General features: G+C 41.1%; 1 pseudogene; it reads right to left on the bottom strand.

Moving 5' to 3' along the window:
* The window catches only part of LOC139023018 (DNA topoisomerase 1-like), a 50,771-nt pseudogene extending 25,193 nt beyond the window's left edge, over nucleotides 1-25,578 (bottom strand).
* Between the last annotated feature and the right edge of the window lie 365 nt (nucleotides 25,579-25,943).

Genomic DNA, 25,943 nt, shown 5'->3' on the forward strand with positions numbered 1-25,943 from the left:
AATAGTCAAAATGAATGTCTTGCCTAGACTACATTTTTTTGTTAGCATGCTTCCTTTGCCCACGCCATTAGGGTACTGGGAATTTTTTAAAAGTTCAATCTCAAATATTAAATGGAAAGGGAAACGTCCCAGAGTTAAGATGACTATACTCCAGCAACCCAAAGGTTTTGGGGGGTCTAGGTTTACCCAACTTCAAGTTATATGCTTTGTCTTTAGTGATCCGCCCACTTAAGAAATTATTTTCTGCCTTATCTCCTAAGTTCTGTTGTACTCTGTTTGGACCAATCTTTGCTCACTCAATACAGACCTGTCATCAAATGTAAAAACTTGGTAATTGGGAAGTCCGATGGCATATCCAAACATCAATATTTAGAAATACCTCCTTATTTCTTACCTTTGAGAGGGAATTATAATTCATTTTTTTCAAGAATGGTCCAAACAAGGAATTCAGAGACTTTTGGACATAATGAATGACAAAGTTTTATTATCCTTTCATGACCTAAAAAACATGTATAATTTACCTGGTTCGTCTTTTTTCTTCTTCTTGAGTTAAGAACGGCTATGCGCACCTATGGAGTTCATGGTGTCAACCACTCTCACTCCATCCACTTGCTGAGTTGTTAGGTAGTCAGAACAAAGGTTTTGTATCCAATCTATATATAAAAAAATAACTACTAGAAGCCCTCCATAAACCAATGGGAATATAAACTGTATATTTTAAAGACTACCAACAGAATACAGATTGGAAAAGAATCTGGAACAATATCTCAATATCCTCCCAAAATTTGAATCATCAACTACTACACTACAAATTAATTCACAGATTTTATTTGACTACGTGGAAATGCTGTCAATTTAAACTTGCTCCTCATCCAAATTGTCTGTTCTGTTCTCAAATAAATATTGGGACATATTTTACATACACATGACGTGTAACTGCCCCAGTTTGAAGACCTCCTGGTCACAGGTTGGCAGGTCTGTGTCGATGATAGTTGGTGCTGTCATTCCTTAACTTCCTAATATACTATTGTTGAACGATGACTCTTCACAGAATCTCACAGTTCCAGAGTATGGTTGTCTGGACTGACCAAGGCAAAAAGAATGTTGGTGACCAGATGGAAACATCCACATAAGCTCAGCATAACTCAATGGCTACAAAACTTCTGTGGCGTCCTTTCACTAGAGCTCTCTATAGCTCATATGAATGGCGCCAAGGAAACAACATTAGATACATTTACAAGAGCAGTTAATGTAATGTATTTATGTTTGAATTCATGAATTGTATTTAGAATATCTGTATCTAATATCGATGTATGCGGGCTGATTCTATCCGTGTGTGACTTGTTCCACAAAATTTTTACAAAAACAAGATGAGTTATCCATGATGTTTTGTTTTGTGCACAGCTACAGTATATCCACAACAAGAGCCCATGGGGCGGAGGAGGGGGTGGTGAGGGTGGGATGAAAAAAATGAATGGATTCACATCCAAATGGAATACACTTAAGTTACAAGGCATTAACAAGCATTACAAGGAATTATTCTAAGCATGATCAGAGAGGGAGAGAGAGAGAGCAAAGTCATAGCCTGAAAGGCCATGCCCCAAGAGTCCCTGGGGTGGAGAGAGAAAGAAGTATCTCACCATCCAGACTAGACTAGACATACRAACCATATACACACTCACACACACTACATTGAGAGTCCCATACAAAACCCACACACATTCACATCAGTGGAGGCTCCTCAGAGGATGAAGGGGAGGACCACCCTCCTCCATAGTGAAGGAAAAGCAGCCAACAACTGCTCAACATATTTGGGAACTCCTTCAAGACTGTTGGAAAAGCATTCCAGGTGAAGCTGTTTGAGAGAATGCCAAGAGTGTGCAAAGCTGCCATCAAGGCAACGGGTGGCTACTTTGAATAATTTAAAATATATTTTGATTTGTTTAACACTTTTTTGGCTACTACATGATTCCATATGTGTTATTTCATAGTTTCGATCTCTTCACTACTATATTCTAAAATGTAGAAAATAGTAAAAATAAATGAAAACCCTTGAATGAGTAGGTGTGTCCAAACCTATGACTGGTAAGGTACCTTAAGTTTGGACACACCTACTCTCATTTAAGGGTTTTCATTTTTTCTTACTAATTTTCTACATATACATAAATATATCACACATACATAAATATACAAGTATATGTACACACACACACACACACACACACACACACACACACACACACACACACACACACACACACACACACACACACACACACACACACACACACACACACACACACACACACACACACACACACACACACACACTGCTTGTCGAACATATCATTCCAAAATCATGGGCATTAATATGAAGTTGGTCCACCCCTTGCTGTTTTAACAACTTCCACTTTTCTGGAGGCTTTCCACTAGATGTTGGAACATTGCGGCGAGAACTTCCTTCCATTCAGCCACAAGCTCATTAGTGAGGGTCGGGAACTGATGTTGGGCGATTAGGCCTGGTTCGCAGTCGGCATTAGAATTCATCTCAAAGGTGTTCGATGGAGTTGAGGTCGGACTCTGTGCAGGCCAGTCAAGTTCTTTCACACCAATCTCGACATACATTTCTTTATGGACCTCGCTTTGTGCACGGGGCATTGTCATGCTGAAACAGGAAAGGGCCTTCCCTAAACTGTTGTCACAAAGTTTGAAGCCACAGATCGTCTGGAATGTCGTTGTATGCTGTAGCGTTTAGATTTCCCTTCACTGGAACTAAGGGTTTCTACCCAAACCATAAAAAACAGCCCAGAACATACGACTCAAAAACCACCTTATGCGCTCCAAATGGAGTTAGCTGTAAGGGCCGAGATTTATTTATTTTTTTATTTGTTATCATTTACCGTTATTTTACCAGGTAAGTTGACTGAGAACACGTTCTCATTTGCAGCAACGACCTGGGGAATAGTTACAGGGGAGAGGAGGGGGATGAATGAGCCAATTGTAAACTGGGGATTATTGCTGGAGATGCCCATGCTTTGACTTTTGTTCTGGGGATGCTATTCAAGAGGACATATTGTTCTGTCACACGATTCCCGAGCATGAAACTGCACAGTTCAGTGTGCTGCGTGGCTATTTTGATGAAAAACGATTCCATGGGATCGAATGGTGGGCTTTTGCACAGAATGGGCTCCATCGATCACGGGACAGTGGGTGATTTTCTTCAGGACAGGGTCTATTTTTCTTCATTTCCGCCTGACTGGAAAGGAAAGCTGACACTTTGAAGTTTGTAGAAATGTTAAAATAAGCTGGTAGGAGAATATCCAAAGAAAAAGTACCAGTTTTTTTTTGAGAGCCCATGCTCTTACAATGGAAAGTATAGGGGCATTTTGAAATGTAGCTCYCAGGATGCAATTCCTATGGCTTCCACTGGGTGTAAGCACTTCAAGGTTTCAGGCTTGTTTCTTCCAAAACGAGGAAGAATAATACGTTTTACCACAGGGATACAGACTTGGAAATTTGTGTATGCGCGCTTGAGGAAGAGGACACGCACCTGCTAATATCGTTTTCCAATTGAACATACTTATTTCCGTATGAAATATTATAGTTTAATTACATTTTAGGGTATCTGATGATTTTATAGAAACGTATTTTGACTTGTTGAAACAAAGATTAGGGGAAGATTTTCGGATTCCTATCTTGGCAAGTTGAATGAGTGGATTACTCAAATCGATGGCGCCAACTAAACTGACTTTTTGGGATATAAAAAAGGATTTTATCTAACATATATGAAATGATACAACCACTGAGCTATAATGGATAAACCGAGAGCAACTGGTGGCAAAAGAGCTGAGCGCAGATCTCTGAGATATGCAGCAGGTAACTTTGATTGTAAACTACATTGCGTACGCCTGTTCGCAAAACTATGTGGAGATATGGTATCAGAGCATGACAATGTTCTAATTCACACCGAGTCTTGGTGGTTATCGAGGGGGAGTGTTAGAAATATTGTTTTAATTAAGAGAGAGAGAGAGAGAAACTGTTGTCATTCGCAATGAATGTATTAAACAGTATTTGTATACTTTCTGAGTAATTAAAATAAAATGTGTCTCCTTGTCTATGTAACAGACACATTTGGGAAGCTGAACGAACTGAACACAAGCATGCAGGGGAAATACAAAACATTACACAGATGAGTGACCAAATCAGCAAAATCTGTTTGACTGTGATCCTGGCTCAGTTCACATTGTTTTTAATGCAGACGACATCTCGTCAGCATTAAAAACAAATATTGATCCGGGTTGGACGTGACAGGAGAGATGAGGTGCGCAGGGTCAACCATTCTCGACCGCGAGAATCTCCGACGTGACATGCATCAAGCACACCCATCTCATTAGTGGTGGTGAGAAATTTTGTTAAACTAATTTGCAATTGACTGTCATAGCCCCACATTAAAAGGATATGATGGTGAGTTGATAATACAATCAGAAATACTGTTAGAATGTTTTGCAATTGACAGCCATTACACCAATTAAAAAAGTAAACATTTGTTGTTAATTCCATTTTTCTTTCACATATTTGGGGGCGTGAGAATTTTGAGATGTCAAAATTGGGTCATAGGCCAAAAGAGTTTGGGAACGCCCGATGTAGAACCATAGAGATTTACAGCAAGTCGCAAAGAAAACAGGAGCTTCCTCCACTATTCTAACACCATTTCAACTTCAATATTTCGACATCATCAAATCACCTATGCTTAGTACAGTGACAACTAAGATAACAAAAATGATTTAGTCCAATCTACGTAAACTAAATATGATATGGCTGCCCATGGTACTGATTTCTGTGTGTGCGCGCCCAAGTATAATACAATATGTTGACTCACCCAGTAACATCAATGTCATCCTCCTCTCTTTCATGACTGTCATACAGTACACGCCTTTAGGTCTAGTTGTCCTAGCCTACCTGGCTAAAATGCTTGCTCGCCAGCCTAACTTCCTGTCATGGGCAACGATGCGCCAGGCCAGCTAGTTAACATTAGCCTACTACATCTAGCTACACGTAGGCCGTCCTCTCAGGCTAGGGGCACAATGTATTCATTTATGGTTAGATCAGAATCTCTGTTATAATCATTGGCTAGTATGGAGCATTAAGCAAAACCACAAATCCAAATCCCTATCTCCATCCATGGCGAATTTAGGAAAGGGATGATTTTAGCTAGCTAGCTAGCCACCAGAGGACAACAACACAACGAGATGCAACAATTCAAAATAAAAAACTATGTAAATGACGTTTGGCTTGTGATTGGTGTGAAGCCAAATCCAAACTGTCTTTCCTTAACAATTTTTTCTGATRCACCAGGACCCTTCACAGTTGAGCTCATTCAGTTTTGGCTGATTGGCTATTATTTCATTTTTATCAAGGGAAACCAAATGCTCACTTGTTTCCCTTGCATYCAATGCTACAGGTGGTAACAATGTCATACTCTTTTTGACCAGACAGCATCAGATAGAAGGCCTACACATACAGAGACAGAGGGGCACTGTTTCACTCGCTCTGATACTTTCTCCGATGAGATACATTCCTTATCTTGCGAATTGAAGGACAATTCTGAAACACAGAGAGACGACAGATAAATGATTAAAAATATATATATACAGTACCAGTCAAAAGTTTGGACACACCTACTCATTCAAGGTTTATTTTTATTTTTACTATTTTCTAAATTGTAGAATAATAGTGATGACATCAACACTATGAAATAACACCTATGGAATCATGTAGTAACCAAACAAGTGTTAAACAAATCAAAATATATTTTAGATTCTTCAAAGTAGCCACCCTTTGCCTTGGTGACAGCTTTGCGCACTCTTGGCATTCTCTCAACCAGCTTCATGAGGTAGTCACCTGGAATACATTTCAATTAACAGGTGTGCCTTGTTAAGAGTTAATTTGTGTAATTTCTTTCCTTAATGCGTTTGAGCCAATCAGTTGTGTTGTGTCAAGGTAGGGGCGGTATACAGAAGATAGCTCTATTTGGTAAAATATAAAGTCCATATTATGGCAAGAACAGCTCAAATAAGCAAAGAGAAACAACAGTCATAAGACATAAGATGTGAAGGTCAGACAATTTGGAAAATTTCAACAACTTTAAAGTTTCTTCAAGTGCAGTTGCAAAAACCATCAAGCGCTATGATGAAACTGAATCTCATGAGGACCGCCACACGAAAGGAAGACCCAGAGTTACCTCTGCTGCAGAGGATAAGTTCATTAGAGTTACCAGCCTCAGAAATTGAAGCCCAAATAAATACTTCACAGAGTTCAAGTAACAGACACATCTTAACATCAACTGTTCAGAGGAGACTGTGTGAATCAGGCCTTCAAATTCAATCAAACATTATTTGTTACATGCGCCGAATACAACAAGTGTAGACCTTACCGTGAAATGCTTACTTACAAGCCCTTAACTTCTTAAGGCTGGGGGCAGTATTGAGTAGCGTGGATGAATAAGGTGCCCAGAGTAAACTGCCTGCTACTCAGGCCCAGAAGCGAAGATATGCATATTATTAGTAGATTTGGATAGAAAACACTCTTAAGTTTCTAAAACTGTTTGAATGATGTCTGTGAGTATAACAGAACTCATATGGCAGGCAAAAACCTGTGAAAAATCCAACCAGGAAGTGGGAAATCTGAGGTTTGTAGGTTGCCTATCCAATATACAGTGTCTATGGGGTCATATTGCACTTCCTAAGGCTTCCACTAGATGTCAACAGTCTTTAGAACCTTGTTTTATGCTTCTACTGTGAAGGATGATGGAATAAGAGCTGATTGAGTCAGGGACTGGTAGAGTGCCACATTGCATTTCTACAGACAAAGGAATTCTCCGGTTGAAACATTATGGAAGATTTATGTTAAAAACATCCTAAAGATGGATTCTATACATCGTTTGACATGTTTCTACGAACTGTAATGGAATTTTTTGACTTTTGTCTGGCCTGCGCATCATGAATTTGGATTTTGGAACTAAACGGGCGAACAAAAAGGAGGTATTTGGACATAAATTATGGACTTTATCGAACAAAACAAACATTTATTGTGGAACTGGGATTCCTGTGAGTGCATTCTGATGAAGATCATCAAAGGTAAGTGAATATTTATAATGCTATTTCTGACTTCTGTTGACTCCACAACATGGCGGGTACCTGTATGGCTTGTTTTTGTGTCTGAGCGCCGTACTCCGATTATTGCATGATGTGCGTTTTCCGTAAAGTTTTTTAGAAATCTGACACAGCGGTTGCATTAAGGAGAAGTTTATCTAAAGTTCCATGTAAAAGACTTGTATCTTTTATCAATGTTTATTATGAGTATTTCTGTAAATTGATGTGGCTCTCTGCAAAATCACTGGATGTTTTGGAGGCAAGACATTACTGAAGATAACGCGCCAATGTAAACTAAGATTTTTGGATATAAATATGAACTTTATCGAACAAAACATACATGTATTGTGTAACATGAAATCCTATGAGTGTCATTTGATGAAGATCATCAAAGGTTAGTGATTAATTTTATCTCTATTTCTGCTTTTTGTGACTCCTCTCTTTGGCTGGAAAAAGGGCTATGTTTTTCTGTGACTAGGTACTGACCTAACATAATCAGATGGTGTGCTTTCATCGTAAAGCCTTTTTGAAATCGGACACTGAGGTGGGATTAACAACAAGTTTATCTTTAAAATGGTGTGAAATACTTACAGTGGGGAGAACACGTATTTGATACACTGCCGATTTTGCAGGTTTTCCTACTTACAAAGCATGTAGAGGTCTGTAATTTTTATCATAGGTACACTTCAACTGTGAGAGACGGAATCTAAAACAAAAATCCAGAAAATCACATTGTGTGATTTTTAAGTAATTAATTTGCATTTTATTGCATGACATAAGTATTTGATACATCAGAAAAGCAGAACTTAATATTTGGTACAGAAACCTTTGTTTGCAATTACAGAGMTCATACGTTTCCTGTAGTTCTTGACCATGTTTGCACACACTGCAGCAGGGATTTTGGCCCACTCCTCCATACAGACCTTCCCCAGATCCTTCAGGTTTCGGGGCTGTCGCTAGGCAATACGGACTTTCAGCTCCCTCCAAAGATTTTCTATTGGGTTCAGGTCTGGAGACTGGCTAGACTACTCCAGGACCTTGAGATGCTTCTTACGGAGCCACTCCTTAGTTGCCCTGGCTGTGTGTTTCGTTTCGTTGTCATGCTGGAAGACCCAGCCACGACCCATCTTCAATGCTCTTACTGAGGGAAGGAGGTTGTTGCCAAGATCTTGCAATACATGGCCCCATCCATCCTCCCTCAATACGGTGCATTCGTCCTGACCCTTTGCAGAAAAGCATCCCCAAAGAAGATGTTTCCACCTCCATGCTTCACGGTTGGGATGGGTTCTTGGGGTTGTACTCATCATCCTTCTTCCTCCAACACGGCGAGTGGAGTTTAGACCAAAAAGCTATATTTTTGTCTCATCAGACACACGACCTTCTCCTATTCCTCCTCTGGATCATCCAGATGGTCATTGGCAAACTTCAGACGGCCGTGGACATGCGCTGGCTTGAGCAGGGGGACCTTGCATGCGCTGCAGGATTTTAATCCATGATGGCGTAAGTGTGTTACTAATGGTTTTCTTTGAGACTGTGGGTCCCAGCTCTCTTCAGGTCATTGACCAGGTTCCTGCTGTGTAGTTCTGGGCTGATCCCTCACCTTCCTCATGATCATTGATGCCCCACGAGGTGAGATCTTGCATGGAGCTCCAGACCGAGGGTGATTGACCGTCATCTTGAACTTCTTCCATTTTCTAATAATTGCGCCAAACAGTTGTTGCCTTCTCACCAAGCTGCTTGCCTATGTTCCTGTAGCCCATCCCAGCCTTGTGCAGGTCTACAATTTTATCCCTGATGTCCTTACACAGCTCTCTGGTCTTGGCCATTGTGGAGAAGGTTGGAGTCTGTTTGATTTGAGTGTGTGGACAGGTGTCTTTTATACAGGTAACGAGTTTCAAACAGGTGCAGTTAATACAGGTAATGAGTGGAGAACAGGAGGGCTTCTTAAAGAAAAACTAACAGGTCTGTGAGAGCCGGAATTCTTACTGGTTGGTAGGTGATCAAATACTATGTCATGCTTAATAAAATGCAAATTAATTACTTAAAAATCATACAATGTGATTTTCTGGATTTTTGTTTTAGATTTCGTCTCTCACAGTTGAAGTGTACCTATGATAAAAATTACAGACCTCTACATGCTTTGTAAGTAGGAAAACCTGCAAAATCGGCAGTGTATCAAATACTTGTTCTCCCCACTGTATATGTTTGAGGAATTTTAATTATGAGATTTCTGTTGTTTGAATTTGGCGCCCTGCACTTTCACTGGCTGTTGTCAAGTYGATCCCGTTAACGGGATCTCAGCCGTAAGAAGTTTAACCAACAGTGCAGTTCAAGAAGAGTTAACAAAATATTTACCAAGTAAAGTAAAGTAAAAAAAATAATAATAAGCAACGCAATAAATGAACAATACAGGGGGTACCGGTACCGAGTCAATGTGCAGGCGTGCAGGTTAGTCGAGGTAATTTGTACATGTAGGTAGGGGTGAAGTAACTATGCATAGATAATAAACAGCGAGTAGCAGCAGTGTACAAAACAATTGGGGGGTTAAATGTAAATTGTCCGGTGGCCATTTGATTATTTATTCAACAGTCTTATGGCTTGGAGGTAGAAGCTGTTAAGGACCCTTTTGGTCCTATACTTGGCGCTCCGGTACCGCTTGCCGTGCGGTAGCAGAGAAAACGGTCTTTGACGTGGGTGACTGGAGTCTCTGACAATTTTGTGGGCCTTCCTCTGACACTGCCTGGTATAGAGATCCAGGATGGCAGGAAGCTTGGCCCCAGGGATGTACTGGGCCATACCCACTACTCTCTGTAGCGCCTTGCGGTCAGATACCGAGCGGTTGCCATACCAGGCGGTGATGCTCTCGATGGTACAGCTGTAGAACTTTTTGAGGATCTGGGGAGACATGCCAAATGGTCGAATTGCTTAAAAAAAACTACTAAAGGACACCAAAAATAAGAAGAGACTTGCTTGGGCCAAGAAACATGAGCAATGGACATTAGACCAGTGGAAATCTGTCCTAAGGTCTGACGAGTCCAAATTTGAGATTTTTGGTTCCAACCGCCGTGTCTTTGTGAGACGCAGAGTAGGTGAACGGATGATTTCCGCATGTTGGTTCCCACAGTGAAGCATGGAGAAGGAGGTGTGATGGTGTGGGAGTGCTTTGCTGGTGACACTCTGTGATTTATTTAGAATTCAAGGCACACTTAACCAGCATGGCTACCACAGCATTCTGCAGCGATACGCCATCCCATATTGTTTGCGCTTAGCGGGACTATCATTTGTTTTTCAACAGGACAATGACCCAACACACCTCCAGGCTGTGTTAGGACTATTTGACCAATTAGGAGAGTGATGTGGTGCTGCAGCAGTTGACCTGGCCTCCACAATCACCCAACCTCAACCCAATTGAGATTGTTTGGGATAAGTTGGACCACAGAGTGAAGGAAAAGCAGCCAACAAGTGCTCAGCATGCATGGGAACTCCTTCAAGAATGTTGGAAAAGCATTCCAGGTAAAACTGGTTGAGAGAATGCCAAGAGTGTGCAAAGCTGTCATCAAGGCAAAGGGTAGCTCCAGTAAAGAATCTAAAACCTAAAATATATTTTTATTTGTTTAACACTTTTTTGTTTACTACATGATTCCATATGTTATTTCATAGATTTGATGGCTTCACTATTATTCTACAATGTAGAAAATAGTTWAAAAAATWAAGAAAAACCCTTGAATAAGTAGGTGTGTCCAAACTTTTGACTGGTACTCTATGTTAGTAAAACGTTTTGGGAAACCTGGCTTCCCTTGGCATCCATAACTACACGCCACTGCAAAACAGTCTAAAGAATTAAAAAAACATACAGAAACAGGAACACACACATCTGACATTTCAGGACTCTAATATCTTGAACAACACTACATTGTATTAGCACTCCAAATTCGCATTGCCAATGGCACTAGTAGACTGGTGATAGTTTCCCTAATACAGATTCAGTGCAGACAGTGTGTGTGATGGGACCAGAGCAGACACTCTAGCGATAGTATGGACACTTGGAGTCACTGACTCAACCTCTAAGCACGATTGACAGGCGGGGGGGGGGGGGAGACTGAAGGCAGTCAGGCGAGGAGAGTTTTCCTGTTATATTAAAACAGTTTAATTGGATTTGTCCATATGCGGGGAGCGACTTGTCTGGATTAGCATATCAATGCCTTTACACAAATCAAATTTTCAAGAGCATTGAGCACTAAGCAGCACGAAATTAATTCTGCATGATACGCCTTTGGGCCTGGTGGAGTGTGTACAGAGGACACCCCTCCATACACCCATCTCCACACCCCTGTCTGTCACACTACATCTTGTTACATTCAACATCTCTTTCTAGTTTAAGAGTATTGTCCTGATGACCACCTTCACTCTCTCCACCAGTTCTCCTACTTATTTGTTTCCCTGTAAGACTTCAAATCCAAAATAGTTTTGATTTTTGGCTTAAAATCTGCCATACCAATAAGTTTTGTAAACTTGCAAACAAATTTTTCAAGGGCTAGTCTCTCTAGGCTATTTCTCCCTCCTTCCCTTCTCATCTTCCTCCAGTCCTTGTTGTTTCGGAACACGTCTTTGGTGGCATATTCATGGTCAAGCATTTGAGCAAAGAACAGGGTCACTTCCATGGCAGCAAGGCTCAGCTTCACAGCTTTACCTGGAGAACAAGCACACACAGTTCAATAAGATCAATAAAATGTTGATCTTAGTTGGGCTATATTTTCGATAAGCACCTCGCATGTGCTAAAGGGAAAAACGATATACAGTGCCTTTAGAAAGTATTCATACCCCCAACTTATTCCACATTTTGTTGTGTTACATTTTTTTTCTCACCCATCTACACACAATACCCTACAACGACAAAGTGAAAACATGTTTTTAGAAATGTTTGCAAATGCTTTGAAAATGAAATACAGAAATATCTCATTTACATAAGTATTCACACCCCTGAGTCAATACATGTTAGAATCACCTTTCATAGGGATTATAGCTGTGAATCCTTCTGGGAAAGTCCCTAAGAGCTTTGCACACCTGGATTGTTCAATATTTGCCCATTCTTAAAAAACATCTTCAAGCTTTGTTAAGTTGGTTCTTGATCAGTGCTAGACACCAATTTTCAAGTCTTGCCATAGATTTTCAAGATGATTTAAGTGATGATTTAAGTGATGATGATTTTTATGATTTGTTTGCAACTCCAGTGTATATTTGGCCTTGTGTTTTAGGTGATTGTCCTGCTGAAAGATGAACCTGTTGGAAAGCAGGCAACATTTTCCTCTAGGATTTTGCCTGTGCTTAGCTCTATTACGTTCCTTTTTATCCCCCCAAAAACTCTCAAGTCCTTGCCGATGACAAGCATACCCATAACAGGATGCAGCCATCACCATGCTTGACAATATGAAGAGTGGTACTCAGTGATATGTTTGGGGCAAATCCAACACAACACAACACTTTGTATTCAGGACATAGTTATTTTTGGGGGGCCAAATTTCTTTGCAGTTTTAGTTTAGTGCCTTWTTGCAAATAGGGTGCACGTTTTGAAATATTTTTTATTTTCACTGTCATTTAGGTTAGTATTGTGGAGTAACTATAATGTTGTTGATCCATCCTCAGTTTCTTCCATCACAGCCATTAAACTCTGTTTTAAATCCCCATTAGCCTCATTGTGAAATGCCTGAGCGACTTCCTTCCTCTCCGGCAACTTAGTTAGGAAGGACGCTTGTATCTTTGTAGTGACTGGGTACACCATCCAAAGTGTAATTAATACCTTCACCATGCTCAAAAGGATATTTAATGTCTGCCTTTTTCTTTACCCATCTACCAATAGGTACCCTTCTTTCAGAGGCATTGGAAAACCTCCCTTGTCTTTGCGGTTGAATCTGTTTAAAATTCACTCCTCAACTGAGGGACCTGGGGTACAAAGATGAGGTACTCGTGAAAAAATATGTTTATTATTGCACACAAAGCGAGTCCATGCAACTTATTACGTGAATTATTAAGCACATTTTTAGTTTTGAACTTATTTAGGCTTGTAACGGCTGTCGTCTTCCTCCTCGTCTGAGGAGGAGAAGTTTGAAGGATCAGAGGACCAATGTGCAGCGTGGTAATTGTTCATCTTATTTAATGAAAGTGAACAACTCAAAATACAAAACAACAAAGTGAAAACCGAAACAGTTCTATCTGGTGCAGACACACAAAGACTGAAAACAACCACCCACAAAACCCAACAGAAAACAGGCTACCTAAATATGGTTACCAATCAGGGACAACRATTGACAGCTGCCTCTGATTGAGAACCATATCARGCCAAACACAGAAAACCAACACAGAAATAGAAAACATAGATTACCCACCCAACTCACGCCCTGACCAACTAAAACAAAAGACAAAACAAAGGAACTAAGGTCAGAACGTGACAAGGCTTGCCATAACAAAAGGGTTGAATACTTTTTGACTCAAGACATTTCAGCTGTCGTGTCTTTGCTATCGTTAAATTGAAGACTTATAGTTTTTATCATAGATTCCTGTAATTAGGGATTACGCGATCACTTGAGTAATAACGTAATTAATTAACTATGAATTCGAGGGCACCAGGGAAAGTTATTAGATTACAAAGTTATAATTTCCCAATATAACCTTTCASATATTTTCATATCTGATCAATAGTCTTCTAATTAATGATTTATTTATTCTACCTCACGTCAGTCTCATTCCAAACGTCGTAAATCGTTGATTATCTGCACGAACCCAGTCTTCACTATGAGTCATCCATACATCAATTGTCTTAAATCATTTATTTATTACTAACTAATTAATTCACAGAAATGCATAAACAAACAAACAAACTTAAAATAGTTACATGAAATGATGTGAGCAATATGCCCTAGTGGGCTGAACCGGCATGGCGGCTGTTAGACAAAGGGAAAATGGCGTTCGACTAAGAATTCACTACAGAGTCCATAATTATAACAATTGACATGCTAATCCTTTACACATGAACGCTCACTCATTCGGGAACAATTGCAATCAATATATATATAGTTACGCTCGGTGTGTTGTCTTGATCGTTGGAGAGAAGTTAGTTTCTGTTGGAGTGAAGTTAGTTTCTGTTGGAGATTCGTCGGTCTCTGTCTTGGCTATTGTGGATTGTTCAGAGTGACATTCTTTATAGAATGATTGTTTCGGCGGTTGTCTTTCTTCGCGTTCAATGATACCGAATTCCTAGCTGCAGACTAGTAGTCAATATCAAAGCTTGTTATTATTGGTATAAGAGTTTTAACCACGTGGTATAGAAAGTAATTCTACTCAACCTTCGTTCTCCTCCTTGGAGGATAAACATGGTCTAAATGGTCATTTCTTAAAGTTGGCTTTTATTCAGATAGCAGAGAGGGGTGGTCCCATGGTCTCTGACCCAACTGGCTCAGGGGCGGTCCTTGGATTTWGTTCAAATACAACAGGGAGTTGTATTTTCCTTCATTAAACAGTTCAAAATCATATTACACAATTATACAAACAGTATCATACTCACTCATTCATTTTATACAACACACAGATGTAAACCTCATATCTGAGGTTATTATATAAACAGCGGTATGGTAATGTGGTCCCACAGTCTCACATGAGTTTCCCACGTGGTGACAAATGGACCGGTTCATAGCTGGACTGTCCACCGATCTTTCATACTTTTGCAGGAATATGAAATGTGTTCGTACCTCAAGTTCTGTGAGGTGGAGGCCTTACTTTCTTAAGGCACTGTAGAATAATTTTGTACTCAGCTTTGTACTCTTCTTTGTCTTTTATTACCGTCTGAAACAAAAAGGTGCAAACACTCTGTAAATCTTGCCCTTGTCATTTTCTTATAGTTGGAGGGCGGAGCGGCGCCACTTTATGTGTAGCTGAAGGGACAAGAGGCGCTGTGACCTCTGATATCATCAAAGTCACTCAGTAAAAACAATGTCAACTGAGCCAGGATCACAGTCAACTGAGCCAGGATCACAATCAAACAGATTTAGCTGATTTGGTCACTCATCTGTATAACCAAATGTGCCATTTCATCCCCATAGGTCCCCTAGGAGCAGGCTCAGCTGGCCAATCGATGCCTAGAGAGAGAGGCTGAGGCCTGCAGTGAGCGGCTGTAGATTTACATTTTAGACCAATCCGATGGAGTCAGTTATGGAGGCCTGCACCCAGGGAGGGATTTCACTACACACACAGGAATTAAACATATTATTTTAAATGGAAGTTGTCGGGGCTGCACTATGGGGAGTAAATGTAAAAACTATGGTTCTCAATCAAAATGTTTGATCCAGCCAGCCAGACACATCCCCGGGCTGTATGCCCTAAATAAAGAGGCTGATCCTTTCTGGGCCGCTGTTGATCCATGCAAATCAATACAGAGTTCAGGAACAACCTTCTGGGGTGAATGATGAAAGGGAGGGTCCTCCCCAGTGTCGTAGGTAGAAGAGAAAGGGTCAACAACATTCAACTTTTAATCTGACCCAGACAGAATGTGTGGAGAGTCTAAAGGTGGCTTCATAACTCAACTCTCATGCAGTAGGAAAGCTACTTAGATCTTTTGAGTGCATGGCCTGTCTTTGATACATGCTGTGTGTTTACTTCTAAATTGTTGATGATCTGAGGGGGTGAGTATAAGGCCTTCAAACCACCAGGGCTGTTGTTGAGGGAATTAAATGATTCCTCTATGTACTCATTAATTAAAATCAATCTGTCTATTTATAAGAATTTGTAAGATACTTATTAACATAAAATAGACAGGATACAGTCTTATTAAAATTAGATAATAGTATTAATTCTCGGAGCACGCTCCCATTCAACCATAAACAACAGTTTTTATACAAGATATGACGTCATTGGTTTACAGAATAAATCTCCTCCTCTTGACCAATATAAAACAGGTTCAAAAGTTCATTCCAACTCCCCAGCGCACACACATGACACACCATTGGTTTATTCTGCTGAAGGCTCACTATAATTTATTACCACTTTAGCAGACAACTCAAGATAATGGAAGACCTAAAAAGTTACTCACTGCCTTATCTAAACATCTCAGGGCTAAGTTGGGTCAGTTCAACCAGAGTTTAACGACCCTTTTTGCTTACTTTATAACCGACAGCACAAATCTCTTTCACTAGGCGTGCAGAGTTCAATTAGTTATAGTTTTATCTAAATCTAGAAATTGTTTTAGTTATTATTCACAAAATTCCTAGCAGCTGTACTGACCATTGTAGTAGAAGGGGATGTCATCTGGGAGAGGCTGGCACACCGGGGTGAAAAAGGCATTCTTGTGCTCCAGAAAATTCCACTTGACTCCGTCCTCATAATGTACTTCTCCTCTTCACACCTGAGGGACAAGAGTGTGTTTCAGAATGAGACCTTTTTTAATATGCTGTGCATACATCCACCTCCCACATATTCAGCATATAATGTAAAAAACAAACCCCAATCTCCAGCACTGTTTGCCGCCTCAATCTCTTCCTTTGACTTATTCTTCTTTGTAGTGACTGGATGCTCCCCCTCCTCTTTCTTTGGCTTCTGRGTGACTAAGACAGCACCACAGAAACAAGACAACTTACACAGTAGATGATTTAGACAATCAGTAAGCCCATTGTAAACTTTCCCAAAATGTTCACAGCATTTCATACAAAAGGAAGCTTGTTTGTAATTTCAGCTGTACCAATCTGAGTCATATGCTCCAAGCCCTAACATCTTACCATGGTAATGTTTGTGAATMCAATAAAATATAATACTTAGCTCAAATTCTTGTTGATGTGAGTAAAGTGGGAAAAATGATGCAACTACACAACCAGCTGAGGACTAGAACATCTGCCTGCTCCCCTACTCAGGGAGGATGTCTACATTCTCTTTCTTTATCCCCACCTTCTCTGTCCTCCGGCCACCCTCATCCTTCTCTGTCAAGTTCTTCTTTAACCTGAGGACAGCAAATATAGTCTCTGTACAAAAAAAATGCACACTATTTGCTCACCTCCAACAGGTAATGGTGTGGTAGTTAGAACTTAGGGGTATTGAATGAGCGAGTGAGGGCTAACATATAATAAGGAGACCCACTCACATTGGGGTGGTAGTGGAACATGAGGGACCCTCCATGGGTTCATCCTCCTCCTGTCTTTTCCTCTTGTCCCCCCTCTTCTCTGGCACAAGTCTCCATCTGCTTTCATAGCCAAATGAAACCTGATGAGCGAGCAGAGACACTCTGAACAATGACAGCCCTTAATCTGTCACTTTCACTCACATAGCAAGCTGGTTGGAAAGCAGACCCACAACCTGCTGAGGTCCCCTTTTATTTTCCATTAAGACCTGGCTATCCTTAGAGTAATAACTCAATCCAAAAGTACACAATGATGATTCAGTGACCACATGTAATGACATAATTACAGTGATTAAACAACATTATAGAGAAGGGCCTGATGATGATGGTATAATTATGGCAATTGGAAATAATAATCATTACAGGATGGCAAGCTTGAATTTCCCTGCAGTGTGGCTTCGAAGTGGTAAGGAAATGCACAAAATTAATAGATAACATTACAACCACCACTGCCACTAAATTACAGTAGTACTTAATTTCACATGGTTGGATGGAAGGGAATGAGGATTAGGAAAATGTCACATGATGCCGATAGGTTTGTCTGTAAGGCAGAACCAGCCCGAGTAAGTCAAAAAACAGTGGATTAACATATTATGTCATTCACTTTGTCAGTGTGACTGTAAATCAGAAAAACACATAGCAAAATCGATACAATCTGCCACCCCTGTTATCTGTAGTAGATTGTATGCTACAGGCCCAGGACCAAACCACACCTTTGAAACCCATCCTAGACCCCCACCGTTGATCCACTCAGAAAATGACGGATCCTCATTTATTGCTTTTCTGACAAGTCACAGATATTTTTCTTCAATACAGCAATAAATCAATTTCCTGAGAGACAGCCAACGCTCCCTGAAAAATGGGAATGGATCATCCAAATCACAATAATTAATTTCCATCACCTGTGGAAGAAAAGGGGGAAAAAGTCATTCAATTTGAAACGTTAATGGATTAAAACTAATTTCCAATGGCAGCAGTAAGGTGCTGATGTGACACGTTCTGAGCGACATCAAGCCAGTCAACTGCAACAGAAATGCTACGTGAGTAGGTCCATGACAGTTAGCTGACCCTCTCATCACTAATATTGTTAATACGACGCAGACTCAGAGGAAAATGCCAATCTCACATACTGTAGTCATCAAAACTCTCCGTGCTCTCTGTTTTGACAGCCTTGCCCCAATAGGGCGGCAGGTAGCCTAGTGGTGAGTTTTGAGTGTTTTAGAGTCTTTTAGGTGATTGGACTAGTAACCGAAAGGTTGCAAGATCGCATCCCCGAGCTGACAAGGTAAAAATCTGTCATTCTGCCCCTGAACAAGGCAGTTAACCCACTGTTCCTAGGCCGTCATTGAAAATAAGAATTTGTTCGTAACTGACTTGCCTAGTTAAATAAAATAAAAATATAGAGGGAAAACAAACAAAAAACATGTTGGATCTCAGCATATACTATATTATACTCCCACTGAACAGAAACTGCAAAGTGGTACTCAGTGGTATTTTTAACTACTACATAATTAGGCTACATAATGAAGAACTAAATAATTTACTAAGTAAATTGCCACACACATCAACTAACAAAGGCCTGCCAAGGACCATGACTAATGTAACATTTCAATCAAAAACACCAAAATAAATCGTAGGATGGAGGTGAAAACCCCTTTCCCTATATTTACAAATGCAGTATGAGGGTAATGGACCTTGGGCACCAGTCCAAGTACAGTATCAGGAAATCCATTCCAATCTAGTTGGTTTGGGGAGTTTATGAAATCAACCAACATGGGGTTCACACAGGGACAAGCTGGCAGCACAGACTGAGAAGATGCAACTGGGGGTCACATTTTTCAGGAAAAACTATTGAGCATTACAAATGTCAAATGTAAATTACATAAACTGTAGCAGTGGCGATTTAGGCCAAAATACTGCTGCTTCTGTAGCTGCTCCTGCTGATAGCACTACTTACATCACTATTAGGCTAATACAAACACAAACAAACTGTTACAATATGGAGTGTATGCTTTTAGACAAAGTAATTGACCTTTTCCTTCCCACTGAGACTCCTCTGTGGCTTTAGTTCCTTCCTTCTTGGGTTTTGTACTGTCATACAAAGCAGAGGGATAGGGAGAAATATATAGGTTATTTGACTCCCCAGCTGTGTCATATTTCTCTCCCCCAGAGTTGGTAACCTCCAACTTAACTCCAGTCTGCTATGAAATGTTATCATAGCCTGTCACAGAAGGCTGCTGCCAGTCATGCTTACAGGTGTTTTTCTTTTCTTTCGTCCCCTTAATTACACTCACCAGTGACGGATGACTCTGGATTCATTTGTCTGCTCATATAATGCATCAGATATCAAGGTGAATTAATTTATTCATATAAAGATGGAGTACCCTACTCTGGGTAATGAATGCAGTCGCCCACCCACTCACTCACTCTAGCACGTTGCTAGATTTACAATTGCTGGTGAGTCTCGTTTGGTTAGAGGCTTAATTTGTCTAAAGAATTTTGCAGCATGAAAGGCGTGTCTACACTGCAGAGTTGTGATGTGTATAACAATAGCCAGATGTTGATTGTGATGTTGCAGTTAACTGTAGTACAGAAGGATAGAAGCCATGAAGAAAGGTTGGATGCAGTGGGCGGAAAAGATAGTGAGACTGACTACCTGCATGCAAAGACCATCTATTCATAATGAGATAAAAAAAAAAAAGAGTGAATATTAAGTGAACATGTTTCAGATTAGACCTAGCTAGTGCAATATACAGTATGTGTACTATTAATTTGGGTCATGGAGATAGTGAGGAAGTCAAATTTATGGATGCCTTTGGCTGATGTGTTACTGAGATTGACATTGCACATATTAGCCTATAAAACAGAGATCATCGACTAGATTCAGCCGCGGGCAGATTATTTTCTTGAGCGGATGGTCGCGGGGCCAGAAGACAATTACAAATCATTTGTAGACTGCAAATTGACCGCAAAAAGCCCAAACTGATTTAATATTCAACTAAAACATTATTTCAAACCTTGCTTACATTTCTATACGTTTCACGCTGAATAATGGTAGGAGACAAGCACAGGAAAATGTAATAGKGGTTTTTATTTTCTCCAAACAAAGGAGTGAGGTGTAAACCTCTAAATAATACACGGGACGAGACCCATAAAACAAGTGCACAATAACACGTAGCATGGAAGCCGATACAACAGCACAGGTGCTCACAAGACCAACGGACATGGTAACAATAACCGACAAGGACAATGGGGAACAGAGGGCACATATATACACATACTAATCGGGGGGAATGGGAACCAGGTGTGCGTAATGAGACAAGACAGTCCAGGGTTGGTGGTAATGAATCCAGATCAGTGACGCCTAGAAGGCCGGTGACGTAGACCTCTGGAGCTGGTGAACGGCATAAGCAGCAGTACTGGGGGGATCCGTGACAGTCACCACTGACACGCTGCAAGGGTTACGACACCGGCCTCGGGGACGACAACAGGGACGCGGTGCGGGTAGGTCAGGGCACCGACAGTGMAAATCCCTGGTCAGCGAAGCGTCCAGAATGTCCACCGTAGGAACCCAGCACCGCTCCTCTGGGCAGTACCCCTCCCAAACGATGAGGTACTAGAGACGTCCCGTCCGACGCCTCGCACCAGGACTTCATTTCACGGACCAAGTATGCCGGACCTCCCTAGATGTCCAGAGGAGGAGTCGGGCCGTCACAGGCTCCAGCCTCAGCGAGAGAAGGAGAGAGAGAAACATGAAAAGTCGGGTTAATGCCGTAATCAGCAGGGAGTTGCAAACAGTACGTAACCTCATTAACCCTCCTCAGGACATTAAACGTCCCCACAAACCACGGGTTCAGCTTCCGGCAGGGCAGGCAGAGGGGTAGGTTCCGGGTGGAGAGCCAGACCTGGTCACCTGGAGAGAAGACAGGCTCCTCACTGCGGTGGCGGTCGGCCTGTTCCTTGTGCCGATGCATGGCCCGCTGGAGACGAGTGTGATCAGCTTTCCAGTTCTCCTCAGCTAGCCGAAACCACTCGTCAACAGCAGGGACCTCTGTCAGGCTCGGATGCCAAGGTGCCAGTGCCGGCTGATACAGTTGAAGTCAGAGGTTTACATACACTTAGGTTGGAGTCATTAAAACTCATTTACAACCACTCCACAAATTTCTTGTTAACAAACTATAGTTTTGGCAAGTCGGTTAAGACATCTACTTTGTGCATGAAGAGTAATTTTTCCAACAATTGTTTACAGACAGATTATTTAACTGTATCACAATTCCAGTGGGTCAGAAGTTTACATACACTAAGTTGACTGTGCCTTTAATCAGCTTGGAAAATTCCAGAAAATGTCATTAAGGCTCATTGTCATCATTTGAGTCAATTGGAGGTATACCTGTGGATGTATTTCAAGGCCTACCTTCAAACTCAGTGCCTCTTTGCTTGACATCATGGGAAAATCAAAAGAAATCAGCAAAGAACTCAGAAAACAATTGTAGACCTCCAAATGTCTGGTTCATCCTTGGGAGCAATTTCCAAACGCTTGAAGGTACCACGTTCATCTGTACAAACAATAGTACGCAAGTATAAACACAATGGGACCACGCAGCCGTCATACTGCTCAGGAAGGAGACGCGTTCTGTCTCCTAGAGATAAACGTGCTTTCGTGCAAAAAGTGCAAATCAATCCCAGAACAACAGCAAAGGACCTTGTGAAGATACTGGAGGAAACAGGTACAAAAGTATCTATATCCACAGTAAAACGAGTCCTATATCGACATAACCTGAAAGGCAGCTCTGCAAGGAAGAAGCCACTGCTCCAAAACAGCCATAAAATAGCCAGACTACGGTTTGCAACTGCACATTGGGACAAAGATAGTACTTTTTGAAGAAATGTCCTCTGGTCTGATGAAACAAAAATAGAACTGTTTGGCCATAATGGCCATCGTTATGTTTGGAGGAAAAATGGGGAGGCTTGCAAGCCGAAGAACACCATCACAACCGTGAAGCATGGGGGTGGCAGTATCATGTTGTGGGAGGGCTTTGCTGCAGGAGGGACTGGTGCCCTTCACAAAATAGATGGCTTCATGTGGAAGGAAAATTATGTGGATATATTGAAGCAACATCAAGACATCAGTCAGGAAGTTAAAGCTTGGTCGCAAATGGGTCTTCCTAATGGACAATGACCCCAAGCATACTTCCAAAGTGGTGGCAAAACGGCTTAAGGACGACAAAGTCAAGGTATTCACACATCACAAAGCCCTGACCTCAATCCTATAGAAAATTTGTGGGCAGAACTGAAAAAGCGTGTGCGAGCAAGGAGGCCTACAAACCTGATTCAGTTACACCAGCTCTGTCAGGAGGAATGGGCCAGAATTCACCCAACTTATTGTGGGAAGCTTATGGAAGGCTTCCCGAAACGTTTGACGCAAGTTAAACAATTTAAAGGCAGTGCTACCAAATACGAATTGAGTGTATGCAAACTTCTGACCCACTGGGAATGTGATGAAAGAAATAAAAGCTGAAATAAATCCCTCTCTACTATTATTCTGACATTTCACATTCTTAAAAGAATAGTGGTGATCCTAACTGACCTAAGACAGGACATATTTACTAGAATGTAATGTCAGGAATTGTGAAAAACTGAGTTTAACCTCTCTTGGGTAGGGGGATTTTGACGTCCGGATGAAAAGCGTGCCCAAATTAAACTGCCTGTTACTTAGGCCCAGAAGCTAGGATCTGCATATAATAAATGGTAGATTTGGATAGAAAACACTCTAAAGTTTCTAAAACTGTTAAGATTATGTCTGTGAGTATAACAGAACTGATATGGCAGGCAAAACCCAGAGGACAAACCACCCCCAAAATAAAATTCAGCCTACCACTATTTTCAATGGCCATCACTTTTATTATAAGGCCAAGTCCTCCCAGATTGCAGTTCCTAGGGCTTCCACTAGATATCATCAGTCTTTAGAAAGAGTTTCAGGCTGGTGTTTTGAAAAATGAGCCAGAAATTGTAGTTTTTCTAGGTGGCTCCCATTTTGGCTGTAATGTTTCCAAGCGTGTGGAAGAGAGCGAGTTCTTTGGGATTTTTCTCTGGTAAAGACAATAACGATTCTCCGTCTTACATTTTATCGTTTATTTACGAATTAGGGTTTGACTTGTTTGGAAAAGTTTATTAGTAACGTTTGGGATTCATTTTGTATGCATTTTGATGGAGGGAAACTGGGTGGATTATTGACTGAAGCGCGCCAGCTAAACTGAGTTAGTGGAGTGAGGTTAAAAATTCTTGTCAATAGGGGGGCGCTGTTTTCACTTTGGAAAAAATCGTGCCCAAATTAAACTGCCTCGTACTCTATTCTAGATCATACAATATGCATATTATTATTACTATTGGATAGAAAACACTCTCAAGTTTCTAAAATCTGAAAACGATGCTCTGTTCCAGGGCCTGCCTTGTCAATTGCCTTATATTTATCGATTTGCATTCACTTCATACGCCTTCCACTAGATGTCAACAGGCAGTGGAAGGTGGAATGGGGTGTCTAGCTTGATCTGAGGCCGAACAAGAGCTTTTGGAGTGACAGGTCTGGACATTTCTTTGTCTTCTCTGGCGCGCGAAGTACGTCGACATTGTCTTCTGATAAGCGTTCGGTATACACGGCGGATATCTCCGGCTCTGATTTTATTTGATACATGTGAAAATAACATCATAAAGTAGTTTTATTCAACCGAGTTTTATCAGTTTATTCAACGTTTATTGGGACTTTTGGAATTTTCCGTTCTTTGCGTCAAGAGAAGATGGGCATGTTCGCGCCACATGGCTAGCTAAGGTTGCTAATTTGACAGGAGAAAAGGACATTCTAAAACCAAACAACGATTTATTCTGGACCAAGGACTCCTTGGTCCTTGGTCCAAGGAGTACAAGATTCTGATGGAAGCTCAGCAAAAGTAAGAACAATTTATGATGTTATTTCGTATTTCTGTGGAAAATGTTATTTCTATTCTCCGCCGTTTTGGCGGGCGCTGTCTCGCAATAACGCAAGCTGTTTGTTACGGTAAAGTTATTTTTAAAAATCTAACACGCCGGTTGCATTAAGAACCAGTGTATCTTTCATTTGCTGTACAACATGTATTTTTTAGTAAAGTTTATGATGAGTTCTTTGGTCAGATTAGGTGAGTGTCCAAAATAGCTCCTGACATTCTGGGGAAATGTTGCTACATTATCACAATGTATAACCACAGTTTGCAGCTCTAAATATGCACATTTTCGAACAAAACATAAGTGTATTGTATAACCTGATGTTATAAGACTGTCATCTGATGAAGTTGTTCAAGGTTAGTGATTCATTTTATATCTTTTGCTGGTTTTTGCGAATGCTATCTATGCGGTGAAAAAATGCGTTTGTGTGTTTGGCTATGGTGGTAAGCTAATATAATTCTATATTGTGTTTTCGCTGTAAAACACTTAAAAAAATCGGAAATATTGGCTGGATTAAGAAGATGTTTATCTTTAATTTGCTGTACACCATGTATTTTTCATAAATGTTTTAAGATGAGTATTTAGGTATTTCACGTTGCTCTCTGTAATTATTCTGGCTGCTTTGGTGATATTTTTGATGGTAGCTGCAATGTAAAACTATGATTTATACCTCAAATATGCACATTTTCGAACAAAACATAAATGTATTGTATAACATGTTATAAGACTGTCATCTGAKGAAGTTGTTTCTTGGTTAGTGACTAATTATATCTCTATTTGGTCGGTTTTGTGATAGCTACCTATGCGGTAGAAACATGGTGAAAATATGCGGTTGAGTCTTTGGCTATTGTGGTTAGCTAATAGAAATACATATTGTGTTTTGACTGTAAAACATTTTAAACATCGGAAATGATGGCTGGATTCACAAGATGTTTATCTTTCATTTGCTGTATTGGACTTGTGATTTCATGAAAATTATATTATATGATATCCCTGTCCCGTTAGGCTAGGCTATGCTAGTCAGCTTTTTTGATGAGGATGCTCCCGGATCCGGGATGGGTATTAAGTAAGGTTTACTGTGAGGTTAGTGAGGAGTGAGGTTAGTGGAGGAGGGAATTCTGCACGTACTCAGCCCAAGGTAGAAAACCCGCCCACTCCCCCGGCCCGGTCCTGTAAGTAACACCTCAGGAACCTGCCCACTTCCTTATTGAGCCTCTCCACCTGCCCATTAGCTTGAGGACGGTACCCAGAGGTGAGACTGACCGTGACCCCAGGTGTTCCATGAACGCTTTCCATACGCTTGAGGTGAACTAAGGGCCACGATCTGACACAATGTCCTCCGGGATCCTGTAGTGCCGGAAGACATGCGTAAAAAGAGCCTCACCGGTTTGCATGGCCGACGGGAGCCCAGGCAGAGGAAGGAGGCGACAAGSTTTGGAAACCTGGTCCACAACTACGAGAACGGTGATGTTCCCCTGGGAGGGGGGAAAGTCAGTGACAAAGTCCACCGAGAGCTGAGACCAGGGTCGTTGTGGAACCGGCAGGGGAAGGAGCTTTCCATAAGAGAGGTGCCTGGGTGTCTTTGATCGGGCACAGATGGAGCAGGGAGAGACGTAAACTCGGACATCCCTAACCAAGGTGGGCCAGCAGTACATGATACG

The sequence above is a fragment of the Salvelinus sp. IW2-2015 genome, linkage group LG26 (assembly GCF_002910315.2).
Source record: "Salvelinus sp. IW2-2015 linkage group LG26, ASM291031v2, whole genome shotgun sequence".
Lineage (NCBI taxonomy): Eukaryota > Metazoa > Chordata > Actinopteri > Salmoniformes > Salmonidae > Salvelinus > Salvelinus sp. IW2-2015.